Raw genomic sequence first — 22,135 nt, 5'->3', positions numbered from 1 at the left:
ATCATCTGTCCCAAGGGACGTGCTTCCGTAGACCCGCATGGGTGATAGTGACAACAGACACCAGTCTACTAGGATGGGGTGCAGTCTGGAATTCCCTGAAGACTCAGGGTGTGTGGACTCGGTCGGAGTCTCTACTTCCAATCAATATTCTGGAGTTGAGAGCAATATTAAATGCGCTTCAGGCTTGGCCTCAGTTCGCTTCGGCCAAATTCATCCGATTTCAGTCGGACAACATCACGGCTGTGGCTTACATCAATCATCAGGGAGGAACAAGGAGTTCCTTAGCGATGACAGAAGTATCCAAGATAATTCGGTGGGCGGAGGCTCACTCTTGTTATCTGTCAGCAATCTACATCCCAGGAGTGGACAACTGGGAAGCGGATTTTTTGAGCAGACAGACGTTTCATCCGGGGGAATGGGTACTCCATCTGGAGGTCTTTGCCACCCTGATTCTCAGAGGGGCAGACCTGAGCTGGATCTTATGGCATCCCGTCAGAATGCCAAGCTCCCGAGATACGGATCCAGGTCTAGGGATCCTCAGGCCGAACTGATAGATGCCTTGGCAGTACCTTGGTCGTTCAACCTAGCTTATGTGTTTCCACCGTTTGCTCTCCTTCCCCGAGTGATCGCTCAGATCAAACAGGAGAGGGCTTCAGTGATTCTAATCACTCCTGCGTGGCCTCGCAGGACTTGGTATACCGATCTGGTGGACATGTCCTCTCTGCCACCGTGGAAGTTTCCATTGAGGCAGGACCTTCTCATTCAGGGACCCTTCCATCATCCGAATCTAAATTTCTCTGCAGCTAACTGCTTGGAGATTGAACGCTTAATTTTATCTAAGCGAGGGTTTTCTGATGCGGTCGTTGATACCTTGATTCAGGCACGTAAGCCTGTTACTAGAAAGATTTACCATAAGATATGGCGTAAATATCTTTATTGATGCGAATCCAAGGGCTACTCATGGAGTAAGGTTCGGATTCCCAGGATTTTATCTTTTCTCCAAGAAAGATTGGAGAAAGGGTTGTCAGCAAGTTCCTTAAAGGGACAGATTTCTGCTTTTGTCTATTTTGTTACACAAACGTCTGTCAGATGTTCCAGATGTTTAATCTTTTTGTCAGGCTCTGACTAGAATCATGTCTGTGTTTAGACCAATTGCTCCTCCTTGGAGTTTGAATTTAGTTCTTAATGTTCTTCAAGTGGTTCCGTTTGAACCCATGCATTCCATAGATATTAAGTTATTATCTTGGAAAGTTTTATTTTTGGTTGCTATTTCTTCGGCTCGCATAGTTTGAGCTTTCAGCTTTGCAATGTGATTCTCCTTATCTTATTTTCCATTCTGATAAGGTGGTGTTATGTACCAAACCTGATTTCCTTCCTATGGTTGTTTCTAATAAGAATATTAATCAGGAAATTGTTGTTCCTTCCTTGTGTCCTACTCCTTCTTCTAAGAAAGAGCGTCTGTTACATACCTTGGATGTGGTCCGTACCCTGAAGTTTTACTTGCAGACGACTAAAGAATTTCGTCAATCATCTTCATTATTTGTTGTTTTTTCTGGAAAACGTAGGGGCCAGAAAGCTACGGCTACCTCTCTTTTTGGCTGAGGAGTATCATCCGTTTTGCATATGAGACTGCTGGACAGCAGCCTCCTGAAAGAATTACGGCTCATTCTACTAGGGCTGTGGCTTCCTCATGGGCATTTAAAAATTATGCTTCTGTTGAACAGATTTGCAAGGCTGCAACTTGGTCGTCTCTTCACACTTTTTCCAAATTTTCCAAATTTGATACTTTTGCCTCGTCTGAGGCTGTTTTTGGGAGAAACGTTCTTCAAGCAGTGGTGCCTTCCGTTTAGGTTCCTGTTTTGTCCCTCCCTTTCATCCGTGTCCTATAGCTTTGGTATTGTATCCCATAAGTAAGGATGTAAGGATGACTAGTAAGGACTCGTCATATCTTGTAAAAGAAAAGGAAATTTATGCTTACCTGATAAATTTATTTATTTTACGATATGACGAGTCCACGGCCCACCCTGTCATTTCTATGACAGGTATTTATTTATTTATTTTTTGTTAAACTTCAGTCACCTCTGCACCTTTGGCTTTTCCTTTCTCTTCCTAACTTCGATCGAATGACTGGAGCGGGAGGGAAGGGAGGAGCTATATATACAGCTCTGCTGTGGTGCTCTTTGCCTCCTCCTGCTGACCAGGAGGCGTAATCCCATAAGTAAGGATGAAATCTGTGGACTCATCATATCGTAAAAGAAATAAATTTATCAGGTAAGCATAAATTTCCTTTTTTTAAAAAAAATAAAATATATATATATATATATATATATATATACTGTGTGTATATATATATATATATATATATAAACTGAGTAATATTCTAACAAAGGCTAGAGAACTGAATATTATCAATAATGAGGAATACAATTACATCTATATTCCTAGTCCTAAAGTTGCGGTCTTTTATCACCTCCCAAAGGTCCATAAGGAGAGGCAAAATCCCCCTGGAAGACCAATAATTTCAGGGATTGGTTCCCTCTGTAGTAAACTTTCAAAATATATAGACAATTATCTACAACCGATAGTAGGGAATACTAGAGCATATTTAAAGGATACTACAGACGCAATTAAAAAGTTTGAGAATCACAATTCGAACAAAAATATTTTGTGGCTCACTTGTGATGGCTCAGCTCTTTACACGAATATACCCCATGATAAAGGTGTAAAAGCTGTGCTCAACCAACTAAGTAAAACTAGTCCGTTATTGGATAGACACATTGAGTTCATAGGAGAGGGTATTGATTACATTTTAAATCATAACAATTTCTTTTTTGATGGTACAGTAGAATCTCAATTAACCGGCACCCATGGGGATCGGTATATTCCGGATAAGTGTATTTCCGGTTGCTTGAGAGTCACTATTAAAAATATGTCTAACAAGTTCTATAATGGATCACATGGGCAGGAGCCGGTTAGAGGCACACACTAGACAGAATATACGTATCGTATGAGGCTTCAACAGGATGCTTAATCAATAACAAATTCCCAGAACGGCTCAATCTCTTGCTGAAAACAATGTGTTTATTCTTGAAATACACTTTTATTTTATCCTGAATAAACAGCAAGAGATTAAGCCATCCTGGGAATTTGTTATTGATTGAGCATTATTGGGCTCTCCCTTGCCAGTAGTAGTGTGTACGTATGCACCATAATTTCGGCCGCAGAAACGTTTCGGCCGAAAATGGCATTTTTGGTTATTTTGGTTTCTTTGCCTTTTATTTTCGGTAAAATTATTTAGTAGCATATTTCAAATTTGATGCCAGCCTAGAGCTGCTGTTTGAGTTCATTAATTGACTTACTGTTTTGCATATAATAATAGTTTCTTTCATGTAATTGGCAAGAGTCCATGAGCTAGTGACGTATGGGATATACAATCCTACCAGGAGGGCAAAGTTTCCCAAACCTCAAAATGCCTATAAATACACCCCTCACCACACCCACAATTCAGTTTTACAATCTTTGCCTCCTATGGAGGTGGTGAAGTAAGTTTGTGCTAAGATTTCTACGTTGATATGCGCTTCTCAGCATTGTTGAAGCCCGATTCCTCTCAGAGTACAGCGAATGTCAGAGGGATGTGAAGAGAGTATCACCTTTTGAATTCGATGATTTCCCTAACGGGGGTCTATTTCATAGGTTCTCTGTTATTGGTCGTAGAGATTCATCTCCTACATCCCTTTTCAGATCGACGATATACTTTCAATTTACCATTACCTCTACTGATAACTGTTTTAGTACTGGTTTGGCTATCTGCTATTTGTGGATGGGTGTCTTTTGGTAAGTATGTTTTTTATTACTTAAGACACCTCCGCTATGGTTTGGCACTTTATGCATTTATATAAAGTTCTAAATATATGTATTGTACTTATATTTGCCATGAGTCAGGTTCATGTATTTCCTTCTGCAGACTGTCAGTTTCATATTTGGGGAATATAAAAAAATTTTTTAAGAAATTTAATTCTTACCTGGGGTTTAGTCTTTTCTTTTGCAAGATGTACAGAGTCCACGGATTCATCCTAACTTGTGGGATATTGTCCTTCCTGACAGGAAGTAGCAAAGAGAGCACCACAGCAGAGCTGTCTATATAGCTCCCCTCTTAACTCCATCCCCCAGTCATTCTCTTTTCTGGCTCTAAGCAGGAAGAGTAAAGAGAAGAGGTGTTAAACTGTTAGTTTTATTTTATCTTCAATCAAGTGTTTGTTATTTTTAAATGGTACCGGTGTTGTACTATTTACTCTCAGGCAGGACATAGATGAAGATTTCTGCCTGGAGGATGATGATCTTAGCATTTGTAACTAAGGTCCACTGCTGTTCCCACATGAGCTGAGGAGTACAGGAAAACTTCAGTGTGAGGAACGGTTTCTTGCTATACAGCAATGAGGTATGTTCAGTCATATTTTCTGCAGAGACTGTGTTAACTCAGAAAGGCTGACAGTGTCCCCATTAGGGGAAGGGTAAGCAGTAATCCTAGTGTTATCAGAGGTTTTTACTAGCTTGCATAAAGGGTTAATTTTTTGTGGGCACTCAGTTTGTTATGTGAATTTGGGACAAACTTTTTGTGTCTGGGAGTAACGTTTTCTGTTTTATGGGACATTTGCTTGAGGGTTCTTTGGGGTTGTTTATAACCCACATGGCTTTCAGGCAGGGTTTGTTAGTTTTGTGTAGGCCCCAGCAACATCGAGTGAGGTGGGCGGGGCCTACATTTACAAGCAGCAAGCAACTTCTCCTGAGGTCCTGAGAGTCTTCTGAGGGACTAATTGAAGCTTTAAACCCCATATTATCACTTCCTAAGGGCAGGTAGGGCCACAGCAGAGCTGTGGCAAGGTGCTTTAACCGGTTTTAGACAATTATCAATCCGTTTTTTTCATTGGGTCTGCAACTGACTGCTTGGAGATTGAACGCTTGATTTTATCAAAGCAGGGTTTCTCTGAGTCGGTCATAAATACCTTGATTCATGCTCGAAAGCCTGTCACCAGGAAGATCTATCATAAGATATGGCGTAAATATCTTTTTTGGTGTGAATCCAAAGGCTACTCATGGAGTAAGATCAGGATTCCTAGGATTTTGTCTTTTCTCCAAGAAGGATTGGAGAAAGGATTGTCCGCTAGTTCCTTAAAGGGACAGATATCTGCTTTGTCTATTCTGTTGCACAAGCGTCTGGCAGATGTCCCAGACGTTCGGGCTTTTTGTCAGGCTTTAGTTAGAATTAAGCCTGTGTTTAAACCTGTTGCTCCACCATGGAGTATAAATTTAGTTCTTAAAGTTTTTCAGGGGGTTCCGTTTGAACCCATGCATTCCATAGATATTAAGCTTCTATCTTGGAAAGTTCTGTTTCTAGTTGCTATCTCTTCAGCTCGAAGAGTTTCTGAACTATCTGCATTACAATGTGACTCGCCTTATCTTGTTTTCCATGCTGATAAGGTGGTTTTGCGTACCAAACCTGGGTTCCTCCCTAAGGTTGTTTCTAACAGGAATATCAATCAGGAAATTGTTGTTCCTTCTCTGTGTCCTAATCCTTCTTCTAAGAAGGACCGTCTGTTGCACAACTTGGACGTGGTTCGTGCCTTGAAGTTTAATTTGCAGGCAAACAAAGATTTTCGCCAATCATCTTCTTTGTTTGTTGTCTATGCTGGAAAGCGTAGAGGTCAAAAGGCTACGGCTAACTCTCTTTCCTTTTGGTTGAAAAGCATCATCCGTTTGGCTTATGAGACTGCTGGACAGCAGCCTCCTGAAAGAATTACAGCTCACTCCACTAGAGCGGTGGCTTCCACATGGGCTTTTAAAAAATTATGCTTCTTTTGAACAGATTTGTAAGGCTGCGACTTGGTCTTCGCTTCATACCTTTTCCAAATTTTACAAATTTGATACTTTTGCTTCTTCGGAGGCTATTTTTGGGAGAAAGGTTTTGCAAGCAGTGGTGCCTTCCGTTTAAGTTCCTGTCTTGTCCCTGCCTTCATCCGTGTCCTAAAGCTTTGATATTGGTATCCCACAAGTTAGGATGAATCCGTGGACTCGGTACATCTTGCAAAAGAAAACAGAATTTATGCTTACCTGATAAATTTCTTTCTTTTGCGATGTACCGAGTCCACGGCCCGCCCTGTCTATTCAAGACAGATAGTATTTTTTATGTAAACTTCAGTCACCTCTGCACCTTATAGTTTCTCCTTTTCTTCCTTGGCCTTCGGTCGAATGACTGGGGGGTGGAGTTAAGGGGGGAGCTATATAGACAGCTCTGCTGTGGTGCTCTCTTTGCTACTTCCTGTCAGGAAGGACAATATCCCACAAGTTAGGATGAATCCGTGGACTCGGTACATCGCAAAAGAAAGAAATTTATCAGGTAGGCAAAAATTCAGTTTTTTCCAATTGACGTCTTGCAAATTGCGGGCGGTATTAGGCCCGCGTGTGCGTCAAATGCTAATCTTTATTGCGTCATTCTTGGCACGAATATATTTTTTGGCGCGAAAGATATGTCTATGACGCAACTTCGTCATTTCCAGCGTCATACTTGACGCCGAGACCTTTCACACGATTGCGTCATTAGTGACGTGAGTGTGTCATTTCCAGTTATTTTTGGCGCCAAAAAAGTTTGTTACGTTGTGCGTCATACTTGGCGCCAAACATATTTCATTATTTCAATACCCCATTGATGTTTGCCTCTTGCCTTTTTCTCTATCAGAGGGCTATTTGCATTTTTTCCCATTCCTGAAACTGTCATATAAGGAAATAGATCATTTTGCTTTATATGTTGTTTTTTTCTCTTACATTTTGCAAGATGTCTCAATCTGATCCTGCCTCAGAAGTTTCTGCTGGAACATTGCTGCCTGACATCGGGTTCTACCAAAGCTAAGTGCATTTGTTGTAAAATTGTAGAAATTATTTCGCCGAATGTCATTTGTAATAGTTGTCATGATAAACTTTTACATGCAGATAGTGTATCCATCAGTAATAGTACATTGCCAGTTGCAGTTCCTTCAACTTCTAATGTGCATAATGTACCTGTAAATTGTAAAAAATTTGTTTCTGATTCTATCCTGAAGGCTTTATCTGCATTTCCACCTTCTAATAACGTTAAAAGGTCTTTTAAAACTTCTCATTTAGTTGATGAAATTTCAAATGACCAACAACCTAATAATTTATCCTCTTCTGATGAGGATCTATCTGATACAGAAGATCCTTCCTCAGACATTGACACTGACAAATCTACTTATTTATTTAAAATAGAGTATGTGCGTTCTTTATTAAAAGAAGTGTTAATTACTTTGGATATTGAGGTAACCAGTCCTCTTGACGTTCAGTTTAATAAACTTTTAAATGCTGTTTTTAAACCTCCTGTGGTTTCTCCAGGGGTTATTTCTATTCCTGAGGCTATTTCGGATATGATTTCTAAGGAATGGAATAAGCCAGGTACTTCTTTTATTCCTTCTTCAAAGTTTAAAAAATTGTATCCTTTACCAGCAAAATCTATAGAGTTTTGGGAAAAAAATCCCCAAAGTTGATGGGGCTATTTCTACTCTTGCTAAACGTACCACTATTCCTATGGAAGATAGTACTTCCTTTAAGGATCCTTTAGATAGGAAGCTTGAATCTTATCTAAGGAAGGCCTATTTATATTCAGGTCATCTTCTCAGACCTGCAATTTGTTTGGCTGATGTTGCGGCTGCATCAACTTTCTGGTTGGAGAATTTAGAGCAACAGGAATTGGATTCTGACTTATCTAGCATTAGTCGCTTACTGCAATATCATTTTATTTGTGATGCCATTTTTGATATTATCAAAATTGATGTTAGATCCATGTCTTTAGCTATATTAGCTAGAAGAGCTTTGTGGCTTAAATCTTGGAATGCTGATATGACATCTAAATCTAGATTACTATCTCTTTCTTTCCAAGGTAATAATTTATTTGGTTCTCAGTTGGATTCTGTTATTTCAACTGTCACTGGGGGAAAGGGAGTTTTTCTGCCTCAGGATAAAAAACCTAAGGGTAAATCTAAGGCTTCTAACCGTTTCCGTTCCTTTCGTCAGAATAAGGAACAAAAACTCAATCCTCCCCCCAAGGAATCTGCTTCCAATTGGAAGCCTTCCTCAAATTGGAATAAATCCAAGCCATTTAGGAAACCAAAGTCAGCCCCTAAGTCCGCATGAAGGTGCGGCCCTCATTCCAGCTCAGCTGGTAGGGGGCAGATTAAGGTTTTTCAAGGATATGTGGATAAAATCTGTCCAAAATCAATGGATTCAGAGCATTGTCTCTCAAGGGTATCGAATAAGATTCAGAGTAAGACCTCATGTGAGAAGATTTTTTCTCTCACGTATCCCAGCAAATCCAGTAAAAGCTCAGGCTTTCCTGAAGTGTGTTTCAGACCTGGAGTCTTCAGGGATAATCATACCAGTTCCTTTTTAGGAGCAAGGTTTGGGGTTTTATTCAAATCTATTCATTGTCCCAAAAAAGGAAAATTTATTCAGACCAGTTCTGGATCTAAAATTTTTGAATCGTTATGTAAGAGTACCAACTTTCAAGATGGCGACTATAAGGACTATTCTGCCTTTTGTTCCGCGAGGACATTATATGTCCACAATAGACTTGCAGGATGCATACCTTCATATTCCGATTCATCCAGAACATTATCAGTTTCTGAGATTCTCTTTTCTAAACAAGCATTACCAATTTGTTGCTCTTCCGTTTGGCCTAGCAACAGCTCCAAGAATCTTTTCAAAGGTTCTGGGTGTCCTAATCTCTGTAATCAGAGAACAGGGTATTGCGGTGTTTCCTTATTTGGACGATATCTTGGTACTAGCTCAGTCTTTACGTACTGCAGAATCTCACACAAATCAACTAGTGTTGTTTTTTTGGAAATATGGTTGGAGGATCAATTTACCAAAAAGTTTCTTGATTCCTCAGACACGGGTCACCTTTTTAGGCTTCCAGATAGATTCAGTTTCCATGACTCTGTCTCTAACAGACAAGAGAATACAAAAATAAAAATAAAAGTAGAAAGAATTCCAATTGTTTAGATTTGAATAGTGAACAACATAACAAATTAGATTTATAACAACTTACAATGAAAATCATAGGGACATTCATAGAATCATCAACAAACATTGTGGAATTTTACTTAAGGACACCATTCTAGGAACCAAAATAGACCAAAAACCTAACGCCTAGATTTGGAGTTTTGTCGTTAAAGACCTGCGGTGCTAACAAGCCTTTCTCCAACATAGGTGTGTCCGGTCCACGGCGTCATCCTTACTTGTGGGATATTCTCTTCCCCAACAGGAAATGGCAAAGAGCCCAGCAAAGCTGGTCACATGATCCCTCCTAGGCTCCGCCTACCCCAGTCATTCTCTTTGCCGTTGTACAGGCAACATCTCCACGGAGATGGCTTAGAGTTTTTTAGTGTTTAACTGTAGTTTTTATTATTCAATCAAGAGTTTGTTATTTTAAAATAGTGCTGGTATGTACTATTTACTCAGAAACAGAAAAGAGATGAAGATTTCTGTTTGTATGAGGAAAATGATTTTAGCACCGTAACTAAAATCCATGGCTGTTCCACACAGGACTGTTGAGAGCAATTAACTTCAGTTGGGGGAACAGTGTGCAGTCTCTTGCTGCTTGAGGTATGACACATTCTAACAAGACGATGTAATGCTGGAAGCTGTCATTTTTCCCTATGGGATCCGGTAAGCCATGTTTATTACGATGGTAAATAAGGGCTTCACAAGGGCTTATTAAGATTGTAGACTTTTCTGGGCTAAATCGATTCAGTTTTAAAACATATTTAGCTTTGAGGAATCATTTTATCTGGGTATATTGATATTATAAATATCGGCAGGCACTGTATTAGACACCTTATTTCTCTGGGGCTTTCCCAAAGCATAAGCAGAGCCTCATTTTCGCGCCGGTGTGGCGCACTTGTTTTTGAGAGGCATGGCATGCAGTCGCATGTGAGAGGAGCTCTGATACTTAGAAAAGACTTTCTGAAGGCGTCATTTGGTATCGTATTCCCCTTTGGGTTTGGTTGGGTCTCAGCAAAGCAGATACCAGGGACTGTAAAGGGGTTAAAGTGTTAAAACGGCTCCGGTTCCGTTATTTTAAGGGTTAAAGCTTCCAAATTTGGTGTGCAATACTTTTAAGGCTTTAAGACACTGTGGTGAAAATTTGGTGAATTTTGTACAATTCCTTCATGTTTTTTCGCAATTGCAGTAATAAAGTGTGTTCAGTTTAAAATTTAAAGTGACAGTAACGGTTTTATTTTAAAACGTTTTTTGTACTTTATTATCAAGTTTATGCCTGTTTAACATGTCTGAACTACCAGATAGACTGTGTTCTGAATGTGGGGAAGCCAGAATTCCTGTTCATTTAAATAAATGTGATTTATGTGATAATGACAATGATGCCCAAGATGATTCCTCAAGTGAGGGGAGTAAGCATGGTACTGCATCATTCCCTCCTTCGTCTACACGAGTCTTGCCCACTCAGGAGGCCCCTAGTACATCTAGCGCGCCAATACTCCTTACTATGCAACAATTAACGGCTGTAATGGATAATTCTGTCAAAAACATTTTAGCCAAAATGAACCCTTGTCAGCGTAAGCGTGGCTGCTCTGTTTTAGTTACTGAAGAGCATGACGACGCTGATATTAATATCTCTGAAGGGCCCCTAACTCAATCTGAGGGGGCCAGGGAGGTTTTGTCTGAGGGAGAAATTACTGATTCAGGGAACATTTCTCAACAGGCTGAAACTGATGTAATTGCATTTAAATTTAAGTTGGAACATCTCCGCATTCTGCTTAAGGAGGTATTATCCACTCTGGATGATTGTGAAAAGTTGGTCATCCCAGAGAAACTATGTAAAATGGACAAGTTCCTAGAGGTGCCGGAGCTCCCAGAAGCTTTTCCTATACCCAAGCGGGTGGCGGACATTGTTAATAAAGAATGGGAAAGGCCCGGTATTCCTTTCGTCCCTCCCCCCATATTTAAAAAATTGTTTCCTATGGTCGACCCCAGAAAGGACTTATGGCAGACAGTCCCCAAGGTCGAGGGAGCGGTTTCTACTTTAAACAAACGCACCACTATACCCATAGAGGATAGTTGCGCTTTCAAAGATCCTATGGATAAAAAATTAGAAGGTTTGCTTAAAAAGATGTTTGTTCAGCAGGGTTACCTTCTACAACCAATTTCATGCATTGTCCCTGTCACTACAGCCGCATGTTTCTGGTTTGATGAGCTGATAAAGGCGCTCGATAGTGATTCTCCTCCTTATGAGGAGATTATGGACAGAATCAATGCTCTCAAATTGGCTAATTCTTTCACCCTAGACGCCACTTTGCAATTGGCTAGGTTAGCGGCTAAGAATTCTGGGTTTGCTATTGTGGCGCGCAGAGCGCTTTGGTTGAAATCTTGGTCGGCTGATGCGTCTTCCAAGAACAAGCTACTAAACATTCCTTTCAAGGGGAAAACGCTGTTTGGCCCTGACTTGAAAGAGATTATCTCGGATATCACTGGGGGTAAGGGCCACGCCCTTCCTCAGGATCGGCCTTTCAAGGCGAAAAATAGACCTAATTTTCGTCCCTTTCGTAAAAACGGACCAGCCCAAAGTACTACGTCCTCTAAGCAAGAGGGTAATACTTCTCAAGCCAAGCCAGCTTGGAGACCAATGCAAGGCTGGAACAAGGGAAAGCAGGCCAAGAAACCTGCCACTGCTACCAAGACAGCATGAAATATTGGCCCCCGATCCGGGACCGGATCTGGTGGGGGGCAGACTCTCTCTCTTCGCTCAGGCTTGGGCAAGAGATGTTCTGGATCCTTGGGCGCTAGAAATAGTCTCCCAGGGTTATCTTCTGGAATTCAAGGGACTTCCCCCAAGGGGGAGGTTCCACAGGTCTCAGTTGTCTTCAGACCACATAAAAAGACAGGCGTTCTTACATTGTGTAGAAGACCTGTTAAAAATGGGAGTGATTCATCCTGTTCCACTAAGAGAACAAGGGATGGGGTTCTACTCCAATCTGTTCATAGTTCCCAAAAAAGAGGGAACGTTCAGACCAATCTTAGATCTCAAGATCTTAAACAAGTTTCTCAAGGTTCCATCGTTCAAGATGGAAACCATTCGAACTATTCTTCCTTCCATCCATGAAGGTCAATTCATGACCACGGTGGATTTAAAGGATGCGTATCTACATATTCCTATCCACAAGGAACATCATCGGTTCCTAAGGTTCGCATTCCTGGACAAACATTACCAGTTCGTGGCGCTTCCTTTCGGATTAGCCACTGCTCCAAGGATTTTCACAAAGGTACTAGGGTCCCTTCTAGCGGTGCTAAGACCAAGGGGCATTGCAGTAGTACCTTACCTGGACGACATTCTGATTCAAGCGTCGTCCCTTCCTCAAGCAAAGGCTCACACGGACATTGTCCTGGCCTTTCTCAGATCTCACGGCTGGAAAGTGAACGTGGAAAAGAGTTCTCTATCCCCGTCAACAAGGGTTCCCTTCTTGGGAACAATTATAGACTCCTTAGAAATGAGGATCTTTCTAACAGAGGCCAGAAAAACAAAACTTCTAGACTCTTGTCGGATACTTCATTCCGTTCCTCTTCCTTCCATAGCTCAGTGCATGGAAGTGATCGGGTTGATGGTGGCGGCAATGGACATAGTTCCTTTTGCGCGCATTCATCTAAGACCATTACAACTGTGCATGCTCAGTCAGTGGAATGGGGACTATACAGACTTGTCTCCGAAGATACAAGTAAATCAGAGGACCAGAGACTCACTCCGTTGGTGGCTGTCCCTGGACAATCTGTCTCAAGGGATGACGTTCCGCAGACCAGAGTGGGTCATTGTCACGACCGACGCCAGTCTGATGGGCTGGGGCGCGGTCTGGGGATCCCTGAAAGCTCAGGGTCTTTGGTCTCGGGAAGAATCTCTTCTACCGATAAAAATTCTGGAACTGAGAGCGATATTCAATGCTCTCAAGGCCTGGCCTCGGCTAGCGAGGACCAAGTTCATACGGTTTCAATCAGACAACATGACAACTGTTGCGTACATCAACCATCAGGGGGGAACAAGGAGTTCCCTAGCGATGGAAGAAGTGACCAAAATCATTCTATGGGCGGAGTCTCACTCCTGCCACCTGTCTGCTATCCACATCCCAGGAGTGGAAAATTGGGAAGCGGATTTTCTGAGTCGTCAGACATTGCATCCGGGGGAGTGGGAACTCCATCCGGAAATCTTTGCCCAAGTCACTCACCTGTGGGGCATTCCAGACATGGATCTGATGGCCTCTCGTCAGAACTTCAAAGTTCCTTGCTACGGGGCCAGATCCAGGGATCCCAAGGCGGCTCTAGTGGATGCACTAGTAGCACCTTGGACCTTCAAACTAGCTTATGTGTTCCCGCCATTTCCTCTCATCCCCAGGCTGGTAGCCAGGATCAATCAGGAGAGGGCGTCGGTGATCTTGATAGCTCCTGCGTGGCCACGCAGGACTTGGTATGCAGATCTGGTGAATATGTCATCGGCTCCACCTTGGAAGCTACCTTTGAGACGAGACCTTCTTGTTCAGGGTCCGTTCGAACATCCGAATCTGGTTTCACTCCAGCTGACTGCTTGGAGATTGAACGCTTGATTTTATCGAAGCGAGGATTCTCAGATTCTGTTATCGATACTCTTGTTCAGGCCAGAAAGCCTGTAACTAGAAAGATTTACCACAAAATTTGGAAAAAATATATCTGTTGGTGTGAATCTAAAGGATTCCCTTGGGACAAGGTTAAGATTCCTAGGATTCTATCCTTCCTTCAAGAAGGATTGGAAAAAGGATTATCTGCAAGTTCCCTGAAGGGACAGATTTCTGCCTTGTCGGTATTACTTCACAAAAAGCTGGCAGCTGTGCCAGATGTTCAAGCCTTTGTTCAGGCTCTGGTTAGAATCAAGCCTGTTTACAAACCTTTGACTCCTCCTTGGAGTCTCAATTTAGTTCTTTCAGTTCTTCAGGGGGTTCCGTTTGAACCCTTACATTCCGTTGATATTAAGTTATTATCTTGGAAAGTTTTATTTTTAGTTGCGATTTCTTCTCCTAGAAGAGTCTCAGAATTATCTGCTCTGCAGTGTTCTCCTCCTTATCTGGTGTTCCATGCAGATAAGGTGGTTTTACGTACTAAACCTGGTTTTCTTCCAAAAGTTGTTTCTAACAAAAACATTAACCAGGAGATTATCGTACCTTCTCTGTGTCCAAAACCAGTTTCAAAGAAGGAACGTTTGTTGCACAATTTGGATGTTGTTCGCGCTCTAAAATTCTATTTAGATGCTACAAAGGATTTTAGACAAACATCTTCCTTGTTTGTTGTTTATTCAGGTAAAAGGAGAGGTCAAAAAGCAACTTCTACCTCTCTCTCTTTTTGGATTAAAAGCATCATCAGATTGGCTTACGAGACTGCCGGACGGCAGCCTCCCGAAAGAATCACAGCTCATTCCACTAGGGCTGTGGCTTCCACATGGGCCTTCAAGAACGAGGCTTCTGTTGATCAGATATGTAGGGCAGCGACTTGGTCTTCACTGCACACTTTTACCAAATTTTACAAGTTTGATACTTTTGCTTCTTCTGAGGCTATTTTTGGGAGAAAGGTTTTGCAAGCCGTGGTGCCTTCCATTTAGGTGACCTGATTTGCTCCCTCCCTTCATCCGTGTCCTAAAGCTTTGGTATTGGTTCCCACAAGTAAGGATGACGCCGTGGACCGGACACACCTATGTTGGAGAAAACAGAATTTATGTTTACCTGATAAATTTATTTCTCCAACGGTGTGTCCGGTCCACGGCCCGCCCTGGTTTTTTAATCAGGTCTGATAATTTATTTTCTTTAACTACAGTCACCACGGTACCATATGGTTTCTCCTATGCAAATATTCCTCCTTAACGTCGGTCGAATGACTGGGGTAGGCGGAGCCTAGGAGGGATCATGTGACCAGCTTTGCTGGGCTCTTTGCCATTTCCTGTTGGGGAAGAGAATATCCCACAAGTAAGGATGACGCCGTGGACCGGACACACCGTTGGAGAAAGAAATTTATCAGGTAAACATAAATTCTGTTTTTTTTCCAGTGCACCCTTAAGCCAACGCTGGTATTACGAGTTTTCTGAATGGCTGTGTTAGCCTCAGAAAAGTGAGCGTTGAGCCAAATTTAGCTCCACTTCAGCCCTCAATACCAGCGTTGCTTACAGTAGCGGTAAGCTGGAAAAACATGCTTGTGCACAATATCCCCATAGGAAACAATGGGGCTGAGCTGGCTGTAAAAAAAAAAACCTAACACCTGCAAAAAAGCAGCGTTCAGCTCCTAACACAGCCCCATTGTTTCCTATGGGGAAACAGTTTCTAAGTCTACACCTAACACCCTAACATGAACCACGAGTCTAAACATCCCTAACCTTACACCTATTAACCCCTAATCTGCCGCTCCGGACACCGCCGCAACCTACATTATAGCTATGAACCCCTAATCTGCTGTCTCTAACATCGCCGACACCTATATTATATTTATTAACCCCTAATCTGTCCCCCCCAACGTCGCCGCCACCACCTACCTACACTTATTAACCCCTAATCTGCCGACCGGACATCGCCGCCACTATAATAAATGTATTAACCCCTAAACCGCCGCACTCCCGCCTCGCAAACACTATAATTAATTTTATTAACCCCTAATCTGCCCTCCCTAACATCGCCGCCACCTACCTACAATTATTAACCCCTAATCTGCCGCTCCCAACGTCGCCACTACTATAATAAAGTTATTAACCCCTAAACCTAAGTCTAACCCTAACACCCCCTAACTTAAATATAATTTAAATCAAACGAACTAAAATTACTATAATTAAATACATTAATCCTATTTAAAACTAAATACTTACCTATAAAATAAACCCTAATATAGCTACAATATAACTAATAGTTACATTGTAGCTATTTTAGGATTTATATTTATTTTACAGGCAACTTTGTATTTATTTAAACTAGGTACAATAGCTATTAAATAGTTATTAACTATTTAATAGCTACCTAGTTAAAATAATTACAAAATTACCTGTAAAATAAATCCTAACCTAAGTTACAAATACACCTAACACTACACTATCAATACATTAATTAACTAAATTAACAACAATTATCTAAACTAAAATACAATTAAATAAACTAAACTATAGTACAACAAAAAACAAACACTAAATTACAAAAATAAAAAAAATTACAAGAATTTTAATCTAATTACACCTAATCTAAGCCCCCTAATAAAATTAAAAAGCCCCCTAAAATAATAAAATTCCCTAGCCTTTTACCAGCCCTTAAAAGGGCTTTTTGCGAGGCATTGTCCCAAAGTAATCAGCTCTTTTACTTGTAAAAAAAAAATACAATCCCCCCCAACATTACAACCCACCACCACACACCCCCTACTCTAAAACCCACCCGATCCCCCCTTAATAAAAACCTAACACTACCCCCCTGAAGATCACCCTACCTTGAGCCGTGTTCAGCCAGCCGGCCACCGATGGGACAGAAGAGGACATCCGGACCGGCAGAAGTCTTCATCCAGGTGGCATCTTCTATCTTCATCCTTCCGGAGCGGAGCCATCTTCTATCCAGCCGACGCGGAGCCATGCTCTTCTTCCGACGGACTAACGACGAATGAAGGTTCCTTTAAATGACGTCATCCAAGATGGCGTCCCTCGAATTCCGATTGGCTGATAGGATTATATCAGCCAATCGGAATTAAGGTAGGAAAAATCTGATTGGTTGATTTAATCAGCCAATCGGATTGAAGTTCAATCTGATTGGATCAGCCAATAGAATTGACCTCACATTCTGTTGGCTGATCCAATCAGCCAATCTGGTTGAACATCAATCCGATTGGCTGATTAAATCAACCAATCAGATTTTTGCTACCTTAATTCCGATTGGCTGATTAAATCAACCAATCAGATTTTTGCTACCTTAATTCCGATTGGCTGATAGAATCCTATCCGCCAATCGGAATTCGAGGGACGCCATCTTGGATGACGTCATTTAAAGGAACCTTCATTCGTCGTTAGTCCGTCGGAAGAAGAGGATGGCTCCGCGTCGGCTGGATAGAAGATGGCTCCGCTCCGGATGGATGAAGATACAAGATGCCGCCTGGATGAAGATGTCTGCCGGTCCGGATGTCCTCTTCTGCCCGGATAGGATGAAGACTTCTGCCAGTCCGGATGTCCTCTTCTGTCCCGTCGGTGGCCGGCTGGCTGAACACGGCTCAAGGTAGGGTGATCTTCAGGGGGGTAGTGTTAGGTTTTTTTAAGGGGGGATCGGATGGGTTTTAGAGTAGGGGTGTGTGGGTTGTATTTTTTTTTTACAGGTAAAAGAGCTGATTACTTTGGGGCAATGCCCCGCAAAAAGCCCTTTTAAGGGCTGGTAAAAGAGCTGATTACTTTGTAATTTAGTTTAGGCTAGGGAATTTTATTATTTTGGGGGGCTTTTTTATTTTATTAGGAGGCTTAGATTATGTGTAATTAGATTAAAATTCTTGTAATATTTTTTTATTGTTTGTAATTTAGTGTTTGTTTGTTTTTTGTACTATAGTTTAGTTTATTTAATTGTATTTCAGTTTAGATAATTGTTGTTAATTTATTTAATTAATGTATTGATAGTGTAGTGTTAGGTGTATTTGTAACTTAGGTTAGGATTTATTTTACAGGTAATTTTGTAATTATTTTAACTAGGTAGCTATTAAATAGTTAATAACTATTTAATAGCTATTGTACCTAGTTTAAATAAATACAAAGTTGCCTGTAAAATAAATATAAATCCTAAAATAGCTACAATGTAACTATTAGTTATATTGTAGCTATATTAGGGTTTATTTTATAGGTAAGTATTTAGTTTTAAATAGGATTAATTTATTTAATTATAGTAATTTTAGTTTGTTTTATTTAAATTATATTTAATTTAGGGGGGGTTAGGGTTAGACTTAGGTTTAGGGGTTAATAACTTTATTATAGTAGCGGCGACGTTGGGGGCGGCAGATTAGGGGTTATTAATTGTAGGTGGCGGCGACGTTGGGGGGGCAGATTAGGGGTTAATACAATTTATTATAGTGTTTGCGAGGCGGGATTGCGGCGGTTTAGGGGTTAATACATTTATTATAGTGGCGGCGATGTCCAGTCGGCAGATTAGGGGTTAATAAGTGTAGGTAGGTGGCAGCGAGGTTGGGGGGGGGGCAGACTAGGGGGTAATAAATATAATATAGGTGTCGGCGATGTTAGGGGCAGCAGATTAGGGGTTCATAGGGATAATGTAGGTGGCGGCGATGTCCGGTCGTTAGATTAGGGGTTAATAAATTTTATTATAGGGTTTGCGATGTGGGGGGGCCTCAGTTTAGGGGTTAATAGGTAGTTTATGGGTGTTAGTGTACTTTATAGCACCGTAGTTAAGAGCTTTATGTTCCGGCGTTAGCCCATAAAACTCTTAACTACTGACTTTTTTTTTGCGGTTGGAGTCTTGGCGGTAGAGGCTGTACCGCTCACTTCTTCCAAGACTCGTAATACCAGCGTTAGGCAAATCCCATAGAAAAGATAGGATACGCAATTGACGTAAGGGGATTTGCGGTAGCCTCAAGTCGCGGAAAAAAAGTGAGGGGTGGACCCTTTCCTGCCTGACTCTAAATACCAGCGGGCGTTAAAAAGCAGTGTTAGGACCCCTTAACGCTGCTTTTTAAGGCTAACGCAGAACTCTAAATCTAGCCGTAAGATTGTCTATAGAAAACTGTGTTGTTGTTTTTTTTTTGTGTTTTTACTCACAGGCTTTGGACTGTTTATCTTCACCCCCCTTTCCTTTGGCGCCCTTTTCTCTCTCCCTCATCAGATCAGTAGGTGGCTTTACTCAGTGACTTCTGCAGACATGTCACACTATTTGAGCCCAGTTTTAACACTTTCTTTGCCCTGGAGGTGGGGTGAGTACCCTCATAGGAGCTGCTGAGGGGGTTGGTAGGCTATTTCTTCTAGATCTGTATCTACTTCCTTGGCCTTTAATAATGACGCCTCCTTGGAACAGATTTGCAAGGCGGCAACCTGGTCTTCTCTTTATACCTTTTCTAAGTTTTAGCATTATTATATTTTTGCTTCCTCCGAAGCTGCTTTTGGCAGGAAAGTCCTTCAGACCGCAGTGCCCGGCAAATAGGAACTGTCTTCTTTTTGTCCCACCCATCCTTAACATGGACTCTCAGCATAGGTATTCTGTCCCACAAGTTATGGACACCTATGGACTCTCATCATCTACGAAAGAACAGAATTTATACTTTCCGATAAATTTCTTTCTTTCAGGATTATGAGTCCATAAAACCCACCCAAATTTTTGCTTTATGGACGACAGTTCTTTTTTGCACCTCTTAATCCTGCTTTTTGTCTTTCCTACCTTTTCTGTCTCTCTCCTCTGCTCTGCTGTACATAAACTGAGTGGGATAGGAGGTGGGAGAGATTAAAAGTTATTGTAAGGGTTCTTGACCTCCTCCTAGTGGCAGAAAATATATCCCTCCATGTTATGGACACCGAAAATTATCACTGCTTGGTTATTAATTTTGAAAGAAATAATGGATTGTGGACTCTCACCACCTTATGAAAGAAAGCATAATTTATGCTTACCTGAGAAATTTATTTATTTAATGGTAGTGAGAGTCCACGAGCCCAGCCCTATTTAATAAAAAAAAAAAAAATCTAAATTTTTAGAATGCTAGTTCTATTTTGCACTATATTCCCTGCTTCATTTTTTCCTACCTCCATTTTTTTCCTTATATTCCCCCTATCTTGGCTATACGTTAATCTGACATAACTGAGGTGGGAAGGATGGTGTGCACTTGGAGGTTTGGGAATCTTGGCCTCCTCCTAGTGGCCAGGAGTAATGGATTGTGGACTCTCACCACCATGAAAGAAATTAATTTATTAGGTAAGCATAAATTGTTATATATTCCTGCATTTGTTAACGAAACCCTTAGTGTTTAATTTTGTAGAGACGAAAAATACACAAGCTTTCCAAATGGATTTGAATCCACCCAATGTCTAGTAAGTTTAGATTTAACGTTGTTTATCAAAATACAGTATATCACATTAAATGCTTTAGCTGAAAGGCCATATCTGGGGCTGCACTCAGTAAGGTCACTGCATATCTTAACGGACATGGCAGACACGCATAGACACTTAATTGCACAATGACATTTTAGGATCCATGACATTTTGCCTTTAATTCCAAGCAAGAATTCCATTAAGTGTATTGATCCTACAGCCCAGCCTAGTGTGCAGTGTTCTTATCTCTCTTATTAAAACATCAGTGCATTTCCTGCTTTGTGTTTATGCATAAACTTTCTAAAGGACATGCCTGGCTTCATCCCTGTTTAATTTTAATGTTGTGATAAAATATATCATTACCTGCAAATGATTTAAAGCAGTAAAGTGGATGTTTAATAATTCATTGAACAATGCAAGGTGCATTCATAATCAAGATAAAGCCCATTAAATTCAAGTAAAGAATCACTGTCACACGTCTCATTGCTTGGCTTGTTATCATGTTTTCTTTCTGCTTTTTATAAACTTAGTTTCCACGAATGGTATACCTGTATTTTTGTGAGAACAATATTTTACCCTGAAACACACTGCAAAAGAAATCTACAGTGGTAAAGAAAATTTATTGCCAGAAGATATTAAACATAATGTGATACTGGCGTTTTGATCCTGCAGCAGAGCCTTTATCATAGCTATGGAATAGAAATATCTCCCTTGCAGTAGTATGTCTGTACATACAAATATATTTTGTAAAATATTTTTTTCTTTACCGCCTGACCTTCATATTCTACAGGAAAACCAAGGATGCACAGATTTTACACAAAAGAATGATGTTTACTGCCCCTTGTTATCTAAAACAGTAGAGCATTAACAAAAGTAATTATTAATTATAATTTCTTTTTAATGACACGAGTCCACGGATCATTTTAATTACCAATGGGATATTCACCTCCTTGTCAGCAGGAGGCGGCAAAGAGCACCTCAGCAAATCTGTTAAATAGCTCCCCCCTTCCCTCCCACCCCAGTCATTCTCTTTGCCTATGTTAGTGATAGGAAGTGGTAAAGTGAGGTGTTAGATTAGATTCTTCAATCAATAGTTTATTATTTTTAAAGTAGTGCAAGATTGTGCTGCTTTGTCCTAGGCTGTAGCCATAGTCCATATTAGTCTCTTCAGTAGAGCAGTGGTGGCTTTAGAGCAATGGGAACTGGTGGGACATAATTCTCACTGCGCCTCCCATACATTTATGCTGCCCTAATTCCTGATAGCCGAAGTAAGATTACTCAGGCTGTATCCTTTTTTCCACAGGACTATGTGAGGGAGAGGACCTCTCAATTCTGCTGAGCTGCCCTGCTGTCGGGCAGATTTTAAAGGTAAGTGCTGACTTTTTCTTCTGGGTCTGGGGGATCTCAGAGGAAGTGGAGCACTTTATTTTCAAAAAGGGACATAACTCCTATTTCTATAGGGGGGGGGGGACCCTGTGACAGCAAGTGGTAAGCAGACACTGGGGCAGACTAGAAGGGCTTAATCTCTATAGCGGAGTATAAGAAGGACTCAGTATGAGGTGATGGTTTTTTGTGACAGGTTCAATTTTCACATATTTGGGGCTAAGATGCTACCTATCAAGCTACCTATCATGCTACCTAAGATGCTACCTATCAAGCGGTAGCCCTCAGGGGAACAAGAGCCTCAGTTACTCTCGGTGGCTATTCTTAAACACTATGATAATGGCGACCGGGAGATTGATAGTGGTAACGCCTACGATGGGTGGAGTTTGTTTAGCACTGATTTGAGAGCGCAAGCTGCTGTTTTAATACATTGTTAGTGGCGACTGGCAGAGTGTTTGTTATCACGCCCACAGGAGCGGAGCTATGTTTGTCGCCGTTTTGGATTGCGCACTTACTATTTCTCTTCCGATTTCGGAAGGAAAGTCTTTGTAGCACAGTCGTTAGTGTTGTCTCATATGTAGGACCGGACAGCAACACTGCTGCGTTCCGGATCCTTTTATGAATACAAATAAAGAC

General features: G+C 41.2%; 1 protein-coding gene across 1 annotated transcript in view; it reads left to right on the top strand.

The window, feature by feature from the left end:
- Positions 1-22,135, top strand: part of SLC49A4 (solute carrier family 49 member 4) — a 333,286-nt gene that overhangs the window by 283,364 nt on the left and 27,787 nt on the right. The window lies entirely within an intron of this gene.

The sequence above is a fragment of the Bombina bombina genome, chromosome 1 (assembly GCF_027579735.1).
Source record: "Bombina bombina isolate aBomBom1 chromosome 1, aBomBom1.pri, whole genome shotgun sequence".
Lineage (NCBI taxonomy): Eukaryota > Metazoa > Chordata > Amphibia > Anura > Bombinatoridae > Bombina > Bombina bombina.
Note: the sequence above shows the minus strand (reverse complement) of the source record. Positions and strands in the feature narration are given on the sequence as shown.